General features: G+C 40.8%; 1 pseudogene; it reads left to right on the top strand.

The window, feature by feature from the left end:
• Positions 1 to 659: 659 nt before the first annotated feature.
• LOC100430391 (beta-1,3-galactosyl-O-glycosyl-glycoprotein beta-1,6-N-acetylglucosaminyltransferase-like) lies at positions 660 to 20,334 on the top strand (annotated as a pseudogene).
• Positions 20,335 to 20,694: the final 360 nt, after the last annotated feature.

Raw genomic sequence — 20,694 nt, 5'->3', positions numbered from 1 at the left:
TTGACATATAGGCTGCAATCTTTTAAAAGGCAATGCTAGAATTTCACCTAGTTAACCTCATTTTGAATGTAAGTATTTAAATTTTTTAATTGCTGAATTAATTGTTCATGTTATTAAAAATTGTCATTCGGGTGTGTTGGCTCACGCCTGTAATCCCAGCACTTTGGGAGGCCAAAGCGGGCGGATCACTTGAAGTCAGGAGTTCAAAACCAGCCTGACCAACGTGGTGAAGCTCCGTCTCTACTAAAAATACAAAAATTAGCAGGGTATGGTGGCAAGCGCCTGTAATCCCAGCCACTCGGGAGGGTGAGGCAGGAAAATCACTTGAACCTGGGAGGCAGGGGTTGCAGTGAGCTGAGATCGTGCCGCTGCACTCCAGCCTGGGTGAAAAAGCGAGACTCTTCACACACACATATACAAAATTGTCAAAATATGGAACAGAATTAAAAAAAAATTTTTTTTTAATTTAGAAAAGCGTCGGACATGAGGATCTGAAAAGTGATTTTACTTGCCACCTAAAACATGAATATAACTTGCCTTCTGCACTCTCCCTGGGCTGGACTGGCCCTTCACGGTGACGCGGACCTGGAGCCGGCCTGGGCAGCTGGAAGGTAACCGGGCTTGCCTGTGGGTGGCTCAGAGGCCCTGATCGCGTGCACATGCGCTTGCGGGCTGACTGCTCAGTGGCTTCCGCGGGATATGCAGCTGCGAGCGGGGTTCAGAGGCTTCAAACATCTCAGGCAACAGTGGATGGCTTTCTCGCCACCCCTCTACCCTTAGAGTATGCATTGGAAAGAATTACTGAGCCACTTGGTATCAGGGAGTGGGTGTAGGAAGGAAGACGATATTTCCAAACCGAATGAAAGCATATCTTTCAGTTACCAGTGGCGTTGGTCTGGCTTTACCTGGTCACTCGGGCTTCAGTGACAGCTGCACAAAGAATGTTTTTTTTCCTAGTAAAGGGGTTGGGGGCAGGCAAGGGGTGAGAGGTCAGAGGCCTCAAGTCACAGAGGAGGTGCAGGACCAGCAGACTGAGAAAACAGCTATTAGGAAGGGCACTGTTTTATGTACACATTCATCTCAATAGTCACAACCACTTTACGAAGTAGTTACTTTTATTACCCCTTTTGCACAGATAAGGAAGTTGAATGTTAGAGAAACTAAGTAATTTGCCTAAGACCACCAGGAAGTCAGTAGCGGAACCTGAACTCAAACTCAAGACCACAAAGCCCTGCATTTAGCCTTTACACTACAGAAATGGACTTGAGCCTGAATGCCTAGGAAAACGTCCCAGAGGGATTAGAACTTAGGATGGGTAGTAAAAGTAGTAAAGATTGGCTAAACACCCAGCAAAGGGGAGAGCTTTCTAGGAAGGGAAGAGCAGAAGCAAAAGGACAAAAGCAGGAATGCTTCTTGGTGGAACAGTAAGAGAACAGACCTGACTGGGTTATTGGATTTATTCTATGATGAGTAACACCACAGAACTTAAAGCCCATTCCTATCCATCTCATGGGTGACCAGAATAATCCTTTTAATAAGAGAAAAGGTATTATAATGCCTATTTGCATATGCAGAAATTAAAGATCTAAGATGATAAGTGATACCTCCATCACATGTCCCTCCCAGAACGAGGCTTTTAGACATTTGCTCCTTCTGCCTTGAAAGCGCTTCCCCTCCTCTTCACCTTATTAACTACTGCCTATCCATCAGCTCTCAATTCAACTTTGACCTGCTAAGAGAGCTTTAGCTGACTTCTCTTCTCTGGGTGAAATCCCTGCCTAGTGTATACACTCATTGAACCATGTACCTCTCCTTTGTAGCATGTATCATGACTGTATTATTCTATTTATTAGTGGGAATAAATCAAGAAGAATAAATAATTGAATAAACAAATTAACAGAACCCAGGTTTGCCTAGGGCTGTTGCTCATGTTTTCCACATGAATATACTATCTTCAAAAGGTACAATTGAAATATCTGAGGCTATATTACCTGGAAAAAGAAAAATTAGGGGAGAGGATATGACAGCTGTCTTTAAATATTTGAAAAACTGTCATGTTGAAGAAGGATTAGACATATTCTGCATAGCTGCAGAGAGCAAAAGACAAATGGGGTGAAAGTCCAGGGAGGCAGATTTCATTGTAGTATAAAGTGAAAAATGTAACAATGAGACCTGTCCAAGTATGAAGTGGGCCGTCTGTTAAGGAGGTGAGTAAACAAAAGCTGGAGGAACACCTGTCAGGGGTGTTGTAGAGGAAATTCCTGTTCTGATCAGGAAATTGTTAGCCACGTAGGCCTTTCCAAGCCTAATAGGCTTCTCTAGGTCTGGGAGGGACTTGAAAGCAAAATTTAATTTGATTTGAAGTGACCTCATGGAGAGAGAGCTGCAATGAATAATCGTTCTTATGATGCCCAGCTAACACTGGGCTCTTTAAAAATATGCCTGCGTTTGTGAGTGTCCACTTCTGTGCCTGTTGATGAGGTCTTTGAGAGGCAGCATTCCAATGGAGTTAGGGCTGTGCAGCTGCCACTGTGACTAAACAGCAGAGAACACTCCAACGTACAAGGGAGCAATTTCAGGGTCATTCCCCCTCCTCCAAGCAGACACCCCCCAACCAACCTCCAGTACACATAAACACAAACACATCTGTACACTGGGAGCTGCTGCTGTCTGCTGAGATCTCAGTGTGTGCTGAAAGATCTCCTTCCATACTGCAATTGAAAGCTGTCCCTTTTCCCAGCTACTGAACGCTACCCCTGATGAGGAGAACAACTTTACAGCAGTATTTCTCTCTCCACATACAAGTCCGATAATCAAAAGGACATTGAAAGAGAAGAAAACTAAAAATCACCTTTTTAATACATTATTTCTATCTTAAACTCACACAAACAAAAGCCTTAAAAATTATGTGGAGGCTGAAAACTAGGAATCCTGATCTGGAAACTAAGGTCTCATGTGGCCAATATTTGGATGGAGGTGAGCTTGCACAAGATCTATAAATTGTTACATTTAGCAGGTGCAGGCCTGAACCAACAACAACAGCTTTTCTGTGGAGAAATATAATCTGATTGTCAAATAACCAGCTTGCATATTTTGGAATACAACCCATCTGTGAACACTCTAATTCGATAAATTGTAATGTTAAAATTACAGGAAAGATTATCACTTATATTTCAAACCAGTGTCCATTTTGCTGTATGATATTTGGTAATCTAATCATTAAATGTTTGTTGAGCATTTACTATGTGTCAAGCACTATGCTAGGCACTACGTATAGGGAAGTAAACAAAATGGACATGATCTCTAATGTTATAGGATTTATTATCTAATCTAGATAAAATAAGCACCAAATTAATACATAATTAGAAATTATGACAACTGATAATGAGGGGAAATGGTCAATAAGAGGGACTCCTAAAATCATAGCAGGCTTTTCTGAGAAGACATTTAGCTGAGAAATTAAGAGTAAGTGAGAATTAACCTCAGGAAGGGTTAGGAAAAAGACGTTCCTGACAAAGGAATGTTTCCCAAAGCCTTGCAGCAGGAAAGCATGTCATTCGTTCAAGAGTCGAAAGAAAGGCTGGGCATGGTGGCTCATGCCTGTAATCCCAGCACTTTAGGAGGCCAAGGCAGGTGGATAACCTGAGGTCGGGAGTTCAAGACCAGCCTGACCAACATGGAGAAACCTTGTATCTACTAAAAATACAAAAATTAGCTGGGCGTGGTAGCGCATGCCTGTAATCCCAGCTAGTCGGGAGGCTGAGGCAGGAGAATCTCTTGAACCCAGGAGGCAGAGGTGCAGTGAGTGGAGATCGCGCCATTGCACTCCAGCCTGGGCAACAAGAGCCAAACTCCATCTCAAAAAAAAAAAAAAAAAAGAGTTGAAAGAAAGCCAATCTGAGCAAAGAGGAGAAGCCCAAGATGATGTTGGCGGAAAAGGCAGGGGCAGACTCTACAGAACTTTGGAGAACATGTTAAGGAAACTGCAGGTTCTAATAAATGCAATGGGGAGCCCAAAAAGAGGGAGTGATACCATTTACATTCTTAAAACCATCTTTCAAAAGGCCGGATGTGGAGAATGGATTAAATGGAGGTAAGAGTCATGTCTCTTTCTCTGTAAGCTCCCCATTTCGAAAAATGACAACTTCCAATTTACAGCCATGTTAATGTAGTATACTTAAAGTTATTTCTTTTAAATAATTATAAAAGTTTAACCTCCCACACATTTTTTGCTTACTAGGCAACTCTCTCCCAAGGAAATATACTACCACTAAATGAGTGAAAACTGAAGTACTTTCTATTTGGGCAATATAAATTCTAATATACATTGAGAATGAAGGTAAGTTACCATTCAAGGCAGAGGAAGAGGTAAAAATAAATGCCTTTTATGTGCTATTGCGTTCAGAATATTATCTCTATTTTATAATCAGAGGAAACTCTGCATTTCATTGAAGATGCTGGGACAGAAACAGCCAGAAATAGATGTTCTGCATTCTTGACTTTATTCTGTTTTTGTTGCCCAGTACCACTTCCTCCTGTGGAACACATAAGAGCAGCAGCGAGTCCTTTTCATCATTCTCATCAAATTTGAATGTAGGCTCCTGGCAAAAGTGAGTAAGTGTGTAACTGGGTGATACAATACTTTTTTTCCCCTTTTTGCGGAGAACAGGGTATTGCTATATTGCCCAGGCAGGTCTTGAACTCCTGGACTTAAGCTATCCTCCCATTTCTGCCTCCCTAAGAGCTGGAATTACAGGCATGAGCCACCACACCCGGCCTCCAATACTTTGAAAATATTATGGAGTTCTCTTACTGCTCTGAGAACAAGCTCCTCAACATGCTATTTCATGCTATTTTTTTCAGGGCAGAGGGCAGAATAGAAGCATATCTTAAGAAATACAAAGACAAAAGAAATACTCAGCTTCTTGCATTCAAAATAGGATCATGTAACAATCTAAGTTATCTTCCAAATTCCTAATTTCCTCCCCTCTTCCTGACCAAACCCACAAGGCTCATTCTCAGCACCTTTTTGTTTGTTGACTTGTTTTACATGTTGATATGAGGGTTCACCCTTTATGGAAGTAGGATGCTACTTTAGGGGAAGCAAAGGAAAAGTTTGCTCCCCTCGAGTCCCAGGAAATTGTGAAAAGAAGAAAAAGAAGTAGCGGCCGGGCGCAGTGGCTCAAGCCTGTAATCCCAGCACTTTGGGAGGCCGAGACGGGCGGATCACGAGGTCAGGAGATCTAGACCATCCTGGCTAACACAGCGAAACCCCGTCTCTACTAAAAAATACAAAAAACTAGCCGGGCGAGGTGGCGGGCGCCTGTAGTCCCAGCTACTTGGGAGGCTGAGGCAGGAGAATGGCGTAAACCTGGGAGGCGGAGGTTGCAGTGAGCTGAGATCCGGCCACTGCACTCCAGCCCGGGCGACAGAGCAAGACTCCGTCTCAAAAAAAAAAAAAAGAAAAAGAAAGAAAAAGAAGTAGCAAGAGAGCAAAAGAAAAGAAGAGTTAGTCAGACACATATTCTGAGTTCCCCTCTCAGTGAATTGGATTAAATCTGTGGTTCTCAAACTTCAATGGGCCTCAAATCACCGAGAGTGCTTTTTAAAACACAGTTGTCCGAACCCCCCTCCAGAATTATTGATTCATTACATCTGAAGTAGGACTTGCATTTGTCACAAGTTCCCAGATATTGCTAATGCTGCTGACCCACGGACTATGCTTTGAGAACCACTGTGTTGAAGAAATCCAAATAATGCCAAGGTTAAAGGATTCTCTTGTCCTTGATTTTTTTTATTTTTTCCCCCCCTTGATTTTCATGTAATGCTCAGGAAAGAGATCATCTCTACAACTGACCCATGCTCAAACCTGCTGAGCAGCCAAATCTCCCCAACTCATCCCACATCAGTGGGGACATAAACCACAACCCTCTTCCCTTTACACCAGGGCATCTTCTTAAGGACAGAAACAGGATGGATGAGGGCATCTCAGAGATTGACCATTTTTTTCCTAGAAAGACACAGCATTCCCTAGGAGACTGTTTCAGTCCCAAAATCTAACAACTCTTAAAACATTGGACAGCTGGTCAAGTTTCTTTATCCTTCATTCCCCGTGTCAGGTTTCATAAGGCCTCCTGATTGCCTCTTCCCTTTCTCACAGACTGCAATGTGAACCTGTTACAGGAAAGAGGTTCGAATCCAGACCCCAAGAGAGGGTTCTTGGATCTTGCGCAAAAAGTAGTTCAGGGCAAGTCCATAGAGTAAAGTGAAGACAAGTTTATTAAGAAGATAAAGGAATAAAAGAATGGGTATTCCAAGACAGAGCAGCCCTCAGGGCTGCTGGTTGTCCATTTTTATGGTTATTTCTTGATTATATGCTAAACAAGGGGTGGATTGTTTATGCCTCCCCTTTTTAGACCATATAGGGTAACTTCCTGACGTTGCCATGGCATTTGTGAACTGTCATGGTGCTGGTGGGAGTGTAGCAGTGAGGATGACCAGAGGTCCCTCTCGTCACCATCTTGGTTTTGGTGGGTTTTGGCCTGCTCCTTTACTGCAACCTGTTTTATCAGGAAGGTCTTTATGACCTGTATCTTGTGCTGACCTCCTATCTCATCCTATGACTTAGAATGCCTGACCGTCTGGAAATGCAGCCCAGTAGGTTTCAGCCTTATTTTACACAGTTCCTACTCAAGATGGAGTTGCTCCAGTTCAAATGCCTCCGATAAACCCAGTTGACATGGTAGTGAGCCATCTTCAGCAGTGTGGATGATGAAGACAACACCTTCCAAATGGTAACACCACAAGTTAGATGTGGAACAAGCCTTGGGTCTAGACACTGCCAAGCCACCTTACAGACCTTGGACTTTTACTTGTTTGTCATTGTATGTTGGGCCCATTTGATACAGCAGTCTAATCTGTATGTCAGTCAGGTCAAATGGAATGAGAGGCATAAGTGATGTGAGACTAATGCATGAAGTCATTGCAGTGCTTACAATTATAACATCCTTTCCCTATGTTATACTCTTTTATTTTTTTGAGACGGACTCTCACTCTGTCACCCAGGCTGGAGTGCAGTGGCACAAGCTCAGCTCACTGCAGCCTCCGCCTCCCGGGTTGAAGCGATATTCCTGCCTCATCCTCCTGAGTAGCTGGGATTACAGGCATGCACCACCACACCCGGCTAATTTTTGTATTTTTGGTGGAGACAGGGTTTTACCATGTCAGCCAGGATGGTCTCAAACTCCTGACCTCAGGTGATCTGCCCGCCTTGACCTCCCAAGGTACTGGGATTACAGGTGTGACTGCCGCACCTGACCTTCCTAAATCATACTCTTATTCACTGATGGTCAGTGATCTCTCCAGGGCTTCGGCTAGATTAGTCCTTTGATGTTTCACTTTTCTTCTCATTTCCAATTATTCTTCCTTTTCTTTCTTGACTATTGTTTGTCTATCATCATTGCATTTTCTTGAGTCTAGTGATCTGTGTAATTTTACCTCATGTTTTAGTAGCATTTCTTCTACAACTGCCTTAAGAGTCGTTACAAATAACTTACACATTTTTTTACAGCTGTTAATACTTTGAAATATCAGAATAAGTCAATAAATAATCAAAATAGTACCTTTTTTTTTTTTTTTTGAGATGGAGTCTCGCTCTGTTGCCCAGGCTGGAGTGCAGTGGCGCAATCTCGGCTCACTACAAGCTCCGCCTCCCAGGTTCACGCCATTCTCGTGCCTCAGCCTCCCAAGTAGCTGGGACTACAGGTGCCCGCCGCCACGCCTGGCTAATTTTTTGTATTTTTAGTAGAGACGGGGTTTCACCGTGTTAGCCAAGATGGTCTCGATCTCCTGACCTCGTGGTCTGTCCACCTCGGCCTCCCAAAGTGCTGGAATTACAGGCATGAGTCACCGTGCCCAGCCAAAATAGTACACTTTTAAAAGATTTTCATTATCAACCTTTCACTTCTAAGGTTAACATTTATGAATTAACAGGTATGGATTTGATTAAGGTAATAATGCAAAAATTATATCCAGTAGAATCTTGGACCAACATACCTAAGAATAAATAAATAAATACATTTGTGTATGTGTGTGTGTGTATCCCTGAAATTTTATATTTGTATACATATGTATATAATAGACACAGATGATTTTTATTGAATAAAAAATCTTATATAATAGATACAGGCTCACATTCTTACGCATTTAATAGTCAAATATGTTTTAATCAAGTTGGTTCCTTTGTAAACTCAATATGCATTCAGATTATGTTAAATATTCTTAACATTTCTATTTTTTCCAAAATAAAGTATTCTTTGTAATAAAAATTAACTCCTAGACATTGGGACTATATCAGACACTATATGAATGCTAAGATTCATTCCTGAATGAATGCCAATTTTGAAATATTTTTCACTGTAGAAGTCACAGTCCTTCAGAATATAAGTCACCAGTAAGTGCTCTGAATTCCTTTCTGAACTGTCACATCACTGATTTAGTTAGACCAAGAATAAAACAATTGGAGGAACAAATACATGTCTCAATTTATCTCATCCTTCAGCCAACAATGTAATATGATTTTGTAACTCCCTCCATTCAAAGCACCAATAGCCAGACAGTGCTCTTTCCAAAAGAACAAACGTACGAACAAATGCAGCTTAAAAAGTAAAACAAGTACTCATAGCATCATCAATACAAAATTATGAAAACAAGGCAAATTTTATTTCAAACATTTTAGAGTGCTTTTAAATATTGTTTCAGAAGAAGGAAATAAGCGTATGTATTCTGCTAAGCTCTAATGCTTCAGGAACCCACAAAACAATTATTTTATCACCCTAGCCAGCTACTGATCATAGAGATGGGATCAGATGCCATGATAGAGACCAAAACAATGAACCTTTGTGACCAGTTACAGGAATACAACAAACCCAGAGACACTGACATTGCCGGGAAACCAGTGCTCAAGACAGAGCCAGTAGTTAGAAATCAAAAGAGCCTTCATGAGTTATGGATCACACATATCCAGGAATTCAAAGCGAGTCTTGAATCACATGGATAACGAAGGCCAAAACAAAGCATAGAATCAAGACAAGAAGGGCCAGGCGCAGTGGCTCACGCCTGTAATCCCAGCACTTTGGGAGGCCGAGACGGGTGAATCACAAGGTCAGGAGTTCGAGGCCAGCCTGGCCAACGTGGTGAAACCCCGTCCCTACTAATAATACAAAAAATTAGCTGGACGTGGTGGCAGGTGCCTGTAATCCCAGCTCTTCAGGATGCTGAGGCAGGAGAATTGCTTGAACAGCTGGAGGTTGCAGTGAGCCGAGATCGCGCCACTGCATTCCAGCCCAGGTGACAGTGGGAGACTCCATCACAAAAAAAAAAAAAAAAAAGACAAGAATTCAGAACCATACATATGAAGCCCCACACTGACTGTCCTGTCCATTAGTCATTTGAGTGAATATAGCTGCAGCAAGAATAGTGTGTGTTAGCTGCAGATAAATTAGTCCCAGCCATTCCTTCCATCATAGTGGTCTTCCCAGACATTGGGAACAACATATGCCATTTATTTTTCCCACTATCCACAGTTAAGGACTCAGGAGGAAAGCCAGATTGGTTATAAACTAAATAAAGAACTTATATTTTATCTTCATGTCTAAGTTGCATTATGAGTCAAATTCCCACCCTACTAATAGCTAATGAGCTATTGGCTGGACTTCAAGTAGAATCAAAGAACAAAGTAAGTTTGAAATTTGGCATGGGAATCTCCAGCTAGCCAGAAAAGTACCAGGAGACAAAATTACATATAAAAAAAAATCCATCCTTTTGTTTTTTATAGCTTTATTGCGATATAATTCACAGACTGTACGATTCACCCACTTAAAGTGTAAAATCTGATGGTTTTTAGTATATTCATAGATTTATACATCTATCACCACAATCAATTTTAGGACATTTTCATTACCCCAAAAAGAAGCTCCGCTCCCCCCACCATCATTGCAGGCAACTGCTAATCTGTTTTCTGTCTGTATAGAGTTACCTATCTGGGCATTTCGTATAAACAGAATCACACAACATATGGTCCTTTGTGACTAGTTTCTTTTACTTAGCTTGTTTTCAAGGTTCATCCATATTGTAGCATGTATCAGCATTTCATTTCTTTTAATTCATGAATAGTATTCTATTTTATGGACATACAACATCCATCCATCAGTTGATGGAAATTTATGTCACTTCTACTCTTTGACTATTACGAATATCACTACTGTGGGCATTCATGTACAAACTCTTATTTGGACATATGATTATTGTTGTTGTTGTTGTTGCTGTTGTTGTTGTTTTTGTTTTGAGACAGAGTCTCGCTCTGTCGCCAGGCTGGAGTGCAATGGCGCGATCTTGGCTCACTGCAACCTCTGCCTCCCGGGTTCAAGCGATTCTCCTACCTCAGCTTCCTGAATAGCTGGGACTACAGGCATATGCCACCATGCCTAGCTAATTTTTTTTGTATTTTTAGTAGAGACGGGGTTTCACCATGTTAGCCAGGATGGTCTCGATCTCTTGACCTCGTGATCTGCCCGCCTCAGCCTCCCAAAGTGCTGGGATTACAGGCATAAGCCACCATGCCTGGCCTGGACATATGTTTTAATTTCTCGTGAGTGTATCTAAGAGGAGAATTGCTTGATCATACGGCAACTCTATGCTTAACTATTTAAAGAACTGCCAGACTGTTTCCCAAAGTGGCTGCACCATTTTTTACCCCACCAGCAGTGTATGAGGGTTCCAGTTTCTCCATATTCTCATCAACACTTGTTATAATCTGTCTTTTAAATTATAATACCCCATCCACCTTTTACAAAATCTTATGCAGTTCTTCTGGCTCTTTGGACCTGTTCATTGAACTAATTTCCTGGTTAGAGAAACCCACTTAAAAAAGGCAAAATACTGAGCACATTCTTGCCTAATGGTCAAGCAGGAAAGAAAAGGCCAGAGCTGGCAAAATGTCTAGGGGAAAAGGGGGGATGAAGAATACATAAAGCAATGCCCAGTCTCCTCTGAATATAAACACAAAAGAGGCCTGGCATTGCAGCTGCTTCTACCTGAACTCATTCCAGGAATGGCTAGGGCAGGATATGTAGGTAAGAAAAGATGAGCAAGAGTTGGAACATCACTCAAATTAACTGGAGAGGAAATATGGAGCCAAAGTTGGGCTCAAACTATTCTCTCCCCAACTCCTATTTGGTATTTTTTCACCAAAGAGCACATACTGGAACCCTTTGGGGGTCTCTTCTACCTTTAAAGTTCTATAATTTCATCATTTTCTTCCGGTAAGTATACCTTAAGTTAATTGTGCAGTGTATCCCTTATATGAACAGAAGACTGTCTCAATAAGATTCCTTTTAAATGTTTTTAATGCATTTTTAAAAATATTTTTACTTTTAATGTTTCCTGAAGCTACACTGTCTATAGCACTGGTATTTCCCAAAAGTCACTAAAAGCTCCTGAAAGTCCAACTGACAGAAAAGATGGATTTGATTAAAAGGAAAAAAATACAGAATATAGTCCTTGGAAAGTACGCTGATTTGTTATTTAGCCAGCTAGAGAATTGTGCTGTTTTGCTCTTGGGAATTGTACCATGGAATAAAATAATTTTGTTGAACTGCAATATAATTAAAACATCTGAAAATATAGGAAAAGATGAATTAGAAAGATGGAGGATTCAAAATAAGGAGGACCAATTCCAAACAAAATACCAAGCAACCAAATCAGAAGATACTAGAAGGTGTTACACATGCTCTTCCTTATTTAACATGGAAGGAAACTGCAAGTAGTATTGCACTAATAAGGCACTTCCTGGGGCCTAAAGTTACCAGTTTTTCAATTAAACAGACATTTTTTGTGCACCCACTATAAGCCGGGAACTTTGCTTGTCTCTAAGGCTGCCAAAATAAATAAGACAGCCTCTGCCAGAGAAGAGCAACAGAGGGCTCACCCTCTGCCAGGCAAATGAAAACTTGTTATTCAGCTGCAATTCCCTGAGATCATTCTACAGCTATGATAGGAAAGAATGAGAGTTGAAATTGTGAAAAGAAACGATCTACAGTTACCTAAGCTGGGGGTGAGAGGAGAACCTGGAGAGGGGTGGCAAGGGAATTGGAGGGAGAGGGCCTGATTCATGAACTCCATCTTGTAAAGAACTAGCAGGATTTCACCAAGCAGAGATGGGCAACAGGCATTTGTGTAACATATTGTAGTGTCACAGCAAAGGTTTTGGAGATTTATAAGTTTTCACCATATGAAACTATCAATAGTCAACAATTTTTTGGCCTACAAAAATACATATTCATATGGTTCAATCCAAAACAAAATAATCCCCTTGAGTATGCCAAGTGAATGTTAAAACCTGTAGGAGAATTAGTTAGAAAAGTAGTTTGAGTCAGAGTTGGAAGAGCTTTGAACTGAAGTAGTTTCACCTTTATTCTATAGGTGATGGAGAAGGCAATTCACAAAATAACTTTGAACAAATAGCCAATAAATGTATGTTTAAATGTTTAAATAATTTCAAGTTTAAAGAAAACTATGTATGATTTTCAGTGCCACGAAGGAAAACAATCTAATGTTAACATTCAATGTCAATAAGGACTCAAGAAAACAGGATGTTTCCTTCTATGGCTGGGTGTGTAAATTAGAATAAACTTTCAGGAAGGCGATCTGAATACACCGTGACCTAGCATTCCACTTTGAAGACTTTATCCCAAAGAAAAAGTCATGGATATTAAAAACTAACAAACAAAACAACTTGGAGGCCAAGGTGGGTGGATCGTTTGAGGCCAGGAGTTCAAGACCAGCCTGCCCCAAATGGCAAAACCCTATCGCTACTAAAAATACAAAAGTTAGCCGGGTGTGGTGGCGTGTACCTGTAGTCTCAGCTACTTGGGAGGCTGTGGCAGAAGACTTGCTTGAATCCGGGAGGCAGAGGTTGCAGTGAGCTGAAATCACACCATTGCACTCCAGCCTGAGCGACAGAGCAAGACTCTGTCTCAAAAAAAAAGAAAAGGAAGTTCAGCCACCAGGATTTCCTTGATGTTCTAAAGTAGAGAGTTGTGTAAATAAAACATGAATCATCCTTATAATTGAACATTATACAGCTACTTTAAATGCTTAAATAAATATTTAATGACATGAAATTTTGTTACATGAAAAAATTAGGTTATGAAACAGTATGTGTATCAGTCAAGGCTCTTAAGAAATAGATCAGACTGACTAGGTTTGAGTTTCAGAGCTACCATTTATAGTCACAGGACCTTGGACAAGTAACCTAATCTCCCTGTAACTCAGTTTTATCTCTAAAATGGGGATAACATCAGTCCATAACTCATTGGAGTTTTGTAAATGATTAAATGAGTTAATACACATAAAGTCCTTAGAAATTTGCCTGGCACATATTAAGCACTACCTAAGAGTCAGTTATTATTAATATCATTAATATTTGTTACCTGTATATTAAGTCAACTTTGAAGCTAATTTAAGAAGCAAAGGTGGGAACAGAACCATCAAGGCAAGAACCATACCCAAAGCATTCTGCAGAGCTGGTCCATGAAGTCACCACTCCAGCTGCCAAGCACTGACCCCATAGCTTGCACTGCCAAGTCTTTGGGAGCTGGACACTGCATATTGCCTCAGAACAGCTGTGTCTGCTGCCACTGGAAACCGGATGCAGCTGCTGTTGCTGCTGTGGCCCTGGCCAGAGCGGATTCTGCATCATCCCTGCTGCTTTGAGTCACCAGCCCCTGAACCAAAGTCAACAGAGGATTCATCTGCTTGACTGCACCAAGTCCCCAAAAGCAGCCAAAGAAGTTGAGAAAAAACAGAATTGGGCGTTTTTATTCTATAGAAAAGGCAACTTCTGGCTGGGCATACAGGTTCATGCCTGAAATCCTAGCACACTGGGAAGCTGAGGCAGGTTTGAGCTGAGGAATTCAAGACAGCCTAGGAAACATGGTGCAACTCCATCTCTAAAAAATACAAAAATTGGCTGGACGCAGTGGCTCATGCCTGTAATCCCACCACTTGGGAGGCCAAGGCAGGCGGATCACGAGGTCAAGAGATTGAGACCATCCTGGCCAACATGGTGAAACCCCGTCTCTACTAAAAATACAAAAATTAGCTGGGCATGGTGGTGTGTGCCTGTAATCCCAGCTACTCGGGAGGCTGAGGCAAGAGAATCGCTTGAATCCAGGAGGTGGAGGTTGCAGTGAGCCAAGATCACACCACTTCACTCCAGCACGGGCGACAGTACAAGAGTTGGTCTCAAAAAAAAATTAAAAAATAAATAAATAAAAAAAAAATCAGCCGGGTGTGGTGGTACACACATGTAGTCCCAGCTACTCAGGGGGCTGAAGTCGGGGGATTGCTTGAGCCTGGGAGATTGAGACTGCAATGAACCATGATTGCAGCATTGTACACCAGGCTGGGAATCAAAGCGAGATAAAATAAAAAAAGAGAAAGAAAAAGAAAGAGAGAAAAGAGAGAGAGAGAGAGAGAAAGAAAGAAAAAGAAAGGAAAGGAAAGAAAGAAAGGAAAGAAAGAGAGAGAGAAAGAAAGAAAGAAAGAAAGAAAGAAAGAAAGAAAGAAAGAAAGAAAGAAAGAAAGAAAGAAAGAAAGAAAGAAGGGATTTTTCTTTATGACATGGGGGAGTCAACAAACTTAGAAAGCAAATTTATACTTTAGGTAATAAAAAAAGATAAATGATCTTTTTTGGTTTTAAAAATACAGATATAACTGGAATGTGTATTTTCATGCAAATAAAGAAAGGAGTAAAAGGATACACATCAAACTGTTCATGATTAATCCTGAATTGACCATTATGGCTGATTTGAATGTTTCATCTTCTGTCTGTAACTTTCCAAATCTTTTGTGACATAGAAAAAAAACAAGACTGAGCAATATCAGATCTCTATTTTTGAAAGAGAATTGAGTCTTTCTTAGATATAGCTATGGACTAGAAAGTGGAAGACTAGATTCAGATGGACATTGTTATCTCAGAGCAGGACCTTGCTACTCCAAGTATAGTCGATGGACCAGAAACATTAGCTTGACACAGAAACATATTAGAAATGCAGAATCTCAGGCCCCATCCCAAATCTAATGAAAGCAAAGAAGGAAATGAATCAGCAGATATTCGAGAAGTATAAGCAACAAGACTTGACAATGTGAAGAAACTCATAAAAGATTACAAGCCTTAAAAACATTTCCAAATTTAGAAGTAGGCAGGGTCATTAACAGAGACGAATTACTGGAACAAGAGCCAATTTTTTGTTGTGTTTTTATGACAAGGTCTCAGTCTGTCTCCCACTCTGGAGTGTCATGACACGATCACAGCTCACTGCATCCTCGACCTCCTGGGCTCAAGTGACCCTCCCACCTCAGCCTCCCAAGTAGCTGAGAACACAGGCACGCACCACAATGCCCAGCTAATTTTTCAATTTTTTGTAAAGACCGGGTCTCCCTATATTGCCCAGGCTGGTCTCAAACTCCTGAGCTCAAATGATACTTCCAAAGCCCTGGGATTACAGGCGTGAACCACTGTGCCCAGTTGGTTTAGACATTGAGAACTCAAAAGATGGCCCAGTGAGGGAAACATAAAATTAGGGCCAAAAAGAAATGTCAAAATTAGGCTTATAAAAATGAGCGTAATCTAAGACAAGGAGATAACAGAAGCCGTAACAGTGGATATAACTTCTAACGGAGAACATGCAAAGCAAGATAAGAAATCCAAGCAAGATCCTTCGGTAATATGTAAATTTTGGAGACAGGGAGAAAGAGAAGTCAGAAAATGAATGGCCAAAACTAACATCATCAAGAGATTAAAGTATCAAAGAAAACAAAGGACAAGTATTTCATTATTATTCAATTCTTTCCTCCTTTCATGACAAATTATGAGTGGTTTACACAATTATACTTACACTTAAAAGGACAGTAATGGATTAAAAGAGATCTCAATTCTAGAAACACAGAATGGCCAAAATACTTGGGAGGGGGAGGATATGGAAGAGAAGGACACTAATGCCTTGGATGTTATACTAGTTCTCGTCATTGGAAGATATCAAAAATTTCATAGCTTTTACTTTGTTTTGATGAAAATTTCACAGTTTTTATAGTGTTGCAAATCAAATAAGACCATGACTTATCTTTGTTTCATTCATTCATTCAGCTGACATTTATCGCGTACTTGCTATGAACCAGGCAGTCTTTGGGGTGTTGAGGATACAGCAGTTAACAAAACAGACAAGTCCCCTTGCCATCATGGGCTTACATTCTAGAGGGACAGACAGGCAATAAACAAAAGAAATAAGTTAACATATTGTGGGTCAGATGGTGATAAGCACTATAGAGAAAGGGATAAAAGGTGGGATAAGAGCTGCCATTTTAAAAGATGGGACAGAGAAGACCACTGGGGAGATGAATAGACCTGAAGGAGGTGAAGAAGCCACTTATTCAAGTGTCTGAGGAAAGAGTATTGCACAGCAAGGCTCTGAGGCTGATGTGGCCCTGGTGTGGTCAAGGAGGCCAATGTGGCTGGACTGAGGGAGCGAGGAGTGGGCAGGAAAAGAGGACAGAGGAGTAAAGGCCTTCAGAGGTTTTTGAGCAGGTAAATGACATTATCTGACACGGATTTTATCATTCTGGCTGAATCTATTCATCTATCTATCTATCTATCTATCTGTCTGTCTGTCTATCTATGAATGATATATCTATACCTGTATTTATATAGATATAGATGCATTTTTTTTGAGACAGGGTCTTACTCTTTTGCCCAGGCTGAGTGCAGTGGGGTAATCTTGGCTCACTGCAGCCTCAACGTCCCAGGCTCAAGCAATCCTCCCACCTCAGCCTCCCAAAGTGCTGGGATTTCAGGTGTGAGCCACTGTGCCCACTGGTTGCTATTTTAAGAACAGATTGAAGTAGGAAAACCAGATAGGAGGCTATTGTAAATACCTAGCCAAGAATAATGGTGACTTGGACCAGGTACCTTTGACAGTTTTGTGTTTTTCAGATAGGTACCATTTTTGTTTTTCTTCTAGTATATCCTAAGAAAGTGGGATGGGAAGAGGGATGAGAGACTGTGTGTGTAGCAGAGAAAGAAGTGCAGAACTCTCAACTCTTCTAGTTACATAATTTCTATGTATTTCACAATCATCCTCAGCCACAGAATAAAATGTGTAAGCAACTTAAACATTTAATATGTCTAAATATTTAAATCTTCTAAATTATTACAGCTTCAAGGAAATGTTAAAAACAAAAACTAAAAACCATTATTATCACTATGTCAATAAATGTATAGTTAGGCCAAGGTAACAATAAAAGAACCTGATCATTTATTTTAAAGACATGAGCAATATATTTGAAATGTAGAGTCACTAAATAATGAGTAGTTCTGAAAGGTATAATTTTAAACCTTCCACTCTTTCAATGCTATAATTAAAACAAAAATGAAGCAGAATCTAGAGAGTCCACACACAGACTTGGATTACATCAGGACACAGAATTTGTTTCTTCTATGGATCCAAGACCAAAGGCTTCATTTATTTGCTAAAGATTAAAAGGATAAACCATTATTTATCATTTTAAAGTACACAGACAACCAAGTCAAGTTAAATGTTGATTCAGAGAAGAGTTGTCAACACTACATTAACATTACCCTAGTTCTGTAGGGTGCTTTATTGTTTACAAAGCACTTTAACTACCATTATTTCATTTGAACCTCACAATAGACCCATTAATATCATAATTCTTAACTTACAGATTAAGAAAACTAGTCTCAGGGAGGTTAAGAGACTTACCCAAGGGCATCCAAGTCACTAGCAAGGGCCAGAGCTGGAAACAGAACCCTCACTTCCTAGTCCACTGTTTTTTCTTTTTTCTTCAGTAAGTGTGTTTTAATGCTATAGCAACGGTCTTTCAGGATCAAGATAAAAGGCATTTCAGAAGTATTTAAGATTGCTATTATTTAGCAATTAACAACATAAATAAAACAAATGTCATGAATGCATTAAATCATATACAAACCCAGTAAAATTATAGTATTCTTTCAAAGTCATTATCTCCTTCAAATGAAACAAAGCTTCCTATGCCAAGTTCCAGCTTAGGAAGGATTTGTCGCAAACTAAAAGTACATTGTCAATCTAAGGAATAGGATCGAAAGGACTCTGAAGAGTAAAGTGATGGAATGGTGACCCAAACACCCAACACGCTGGAGTCCACTGCTTTTTATACTGTACCAACCTGCATTCTTTTCCAGGTATAGAAGAGGCCACAGTAGGAGAATGGTTTTCTTTGTGTGGGAATTAGCCAGATCTGCAAGACTAAAGGTAGAAAGCAGTACCTATGGAAAGGTACCAGCTTGGGAATAATAGTCTTATGGTAAATACTGTTGTCCCCATTTAATGCTGGAAAAAAAACAAGGAGCAGAGGTTTGTTCTAGGTGAACAGTGGCTCTTCAATTATTCAGGAGTGGTTTGCCATTTAGGCTTACCTTGATCTTTTTCACTATTCTCCTTTATGGTTCTTGCTTATCTCCTGGCCTGCTCGTTAGCACCTCCACCAGAGGGCAGGAAGAACAGGAAGAGAAGCATGTGTAACCGGTTTGATCAAAAAGTTGCAATAAGAAAACTTATGTCATTATCTTAATTTAGGCTTTGGAGTCTTTCTGGATTTCAGTTACTAATGTGACCTTTGCCAACATTCTTCTAGATAAACCTAGAATAATCAATGCAGTAAAATGATTTCCTATAAATAAAAATCATCTACTTCTAATTGTATTGTTCAATACAATATTACATATATTGAACCTTATATAACACTTAAATTTATTTAGAACTCATTACATGCACTAACTTCGTATAACATTTTTAACTTGTTTGGAATTGGTGTGAACTTCTCTAAAGGCATATCAAATGCTCCAGAGCTTAGAAAATAGAATCGATCCTGGCCGGGCGTGGTGGCTCACACCTGTAATCCCAACATTTGGGGAGGTTGAGGCAAATAGATCACCTGAGGTCAGGAGTTCGAGAACAGCCTGGCCAACATGGTGAAACACCGTCTCTACGAAAAACACAAAAATTAGCCAAGCATGGTGCTTGAACCTGAGAGGCAAAGGTTGCAGTGAGCCAAGATCACACCACTGCCCTCCAACCTGGGCGACAGAGTGAGACTTCTTCTCAAAAAAAAAAAAGGAAAAAAAGAAAAAAGAAACAAAGTCTCCTCCACAGCAACTTCCTCAGCATTTCAAACAATGATCAGGGACTTTTTTTTGTTAAGGGTGGTCTTCTAGGCTTCAAGCACCAACAGATTTTCCCTCCTTCATGGCCTTGAAGGTTGTCAGTTTGCATTTATCGGAAGTGCCAAGATATATTAAAATAAAGAACAGCACATTTAGAATCAAGGAAAGTCTGGATCATTTAGTGCTCTGATTCCAGGCGACATCCGGCACCCATTGTGGTACCTGTGCTTTACTCTGCATGGAGAGAAAGTGCTGGAGTGAAAGTCTGGCCCTGGAGGTGCAAGAAGGTGCCCTACTGTGCTACTTCTGCCAGACAGAGCCTTGAGGGGCGGAGGGTGAGGTTTTTGCATCTCTGTGGAGTGGTTCAGGCTGATTGCAACTGCATGAAGGACCTCTACACAATGAGTACAGACTAGGGTACTTGACAAATCTTTGTGGTGTGGATTTTGCTATTCAAACCAACCTGGAAATTTGCAGGAAGCTCAAGTCATTAATGGGTAGAAACAACCTGGGAACTGAGAGGATGCTAGTCAGTAAGGAAGAAAGGTGGAAAAGGGGGTATGCAGTTATTAATGGAAAGCTGACAAACATGGGGACTGTCAAAATGTGTCCTCCACTCGAAACATCTCTTTTTTCAGGCAGTGCCTATTTTGTGGTCAGTAGGGAGGATGTGGGGTATATGCTAGAGAATGAAAAAAATTTTAAAGTTTATGGAGTAGGCCCAAGACACATACAGCAAGTATCTCTAGGCCACTGTCCAAAGGATTCCTGAAGTCCCCAGCTCACTCTCCTTAAGCTATAATTATGACTTGTCTGATATGCACGCAGCTTGTAGGTTTGCCAAGTGGCGGCACTTTGAGGCCCTCCTCACCCACCTGCAGTAGGGTCCATGTGCACTCAGTGTGATTTTCAGAGCTGGCACCTTGAACTGGATGCTACGCAAGCACCATTTGTTTGCCAATAAGCTTGACACGGACGGTGACCTCTTTGCCATCCAGTGTTTAGATGAGCATCTGAGATATAAAGCTTTGAAGACTTTAAAACACTGGCCACTATAGGCAATTTTAGGAATAAGAAGAAGAATGCACAAAATTGACACTATCTGTTTCCTCTTCTTTGTCAATAAGCACCAGGAAAATTGTATAGGGCCCTCTTTGGAGCAAGGACTCTAAGTCATCGTGTCAGAGAAGCTGCCTAGTTTTTGCAGAGCACAATTGGCTAGAAAGGTTGGAGCATTAAGTGTTCATCTGGAGTTAACGTGAGGGGGAAGTATCATAAAAGTAGCCGTGAAGCCAGGGCTTCACAGGTCTTCACATTCTCTTCTGAAGAGAATGGGCTGAGGCGGCTGGAGAAGAGGCTGACACAAAACAATCAGCCTGTTGAAAGAGCTCAGGGGCTGGATGCAGTGGCTCACCCTT

Source organism: Macaca mulatta, chromosome 3, assembly GCF_049350105.2.
Source record: "Macaca mulatta isolate MMU2019108-1 chromosome 3, T2T-MMU8v2.0, whole genome shotgun sequence".
In the NCBI taxonomy this organism is placed as follows: Eukaryota; Metazoa; Chordata; class Mammalia; order Primates; family Cercopithecidae; genus Macaca; species Macaca mulatta.
Note: the sequence above shows the minus strand (reverse complement) of the source record. Positions and strands in the feature narration are given on the sequence as shown.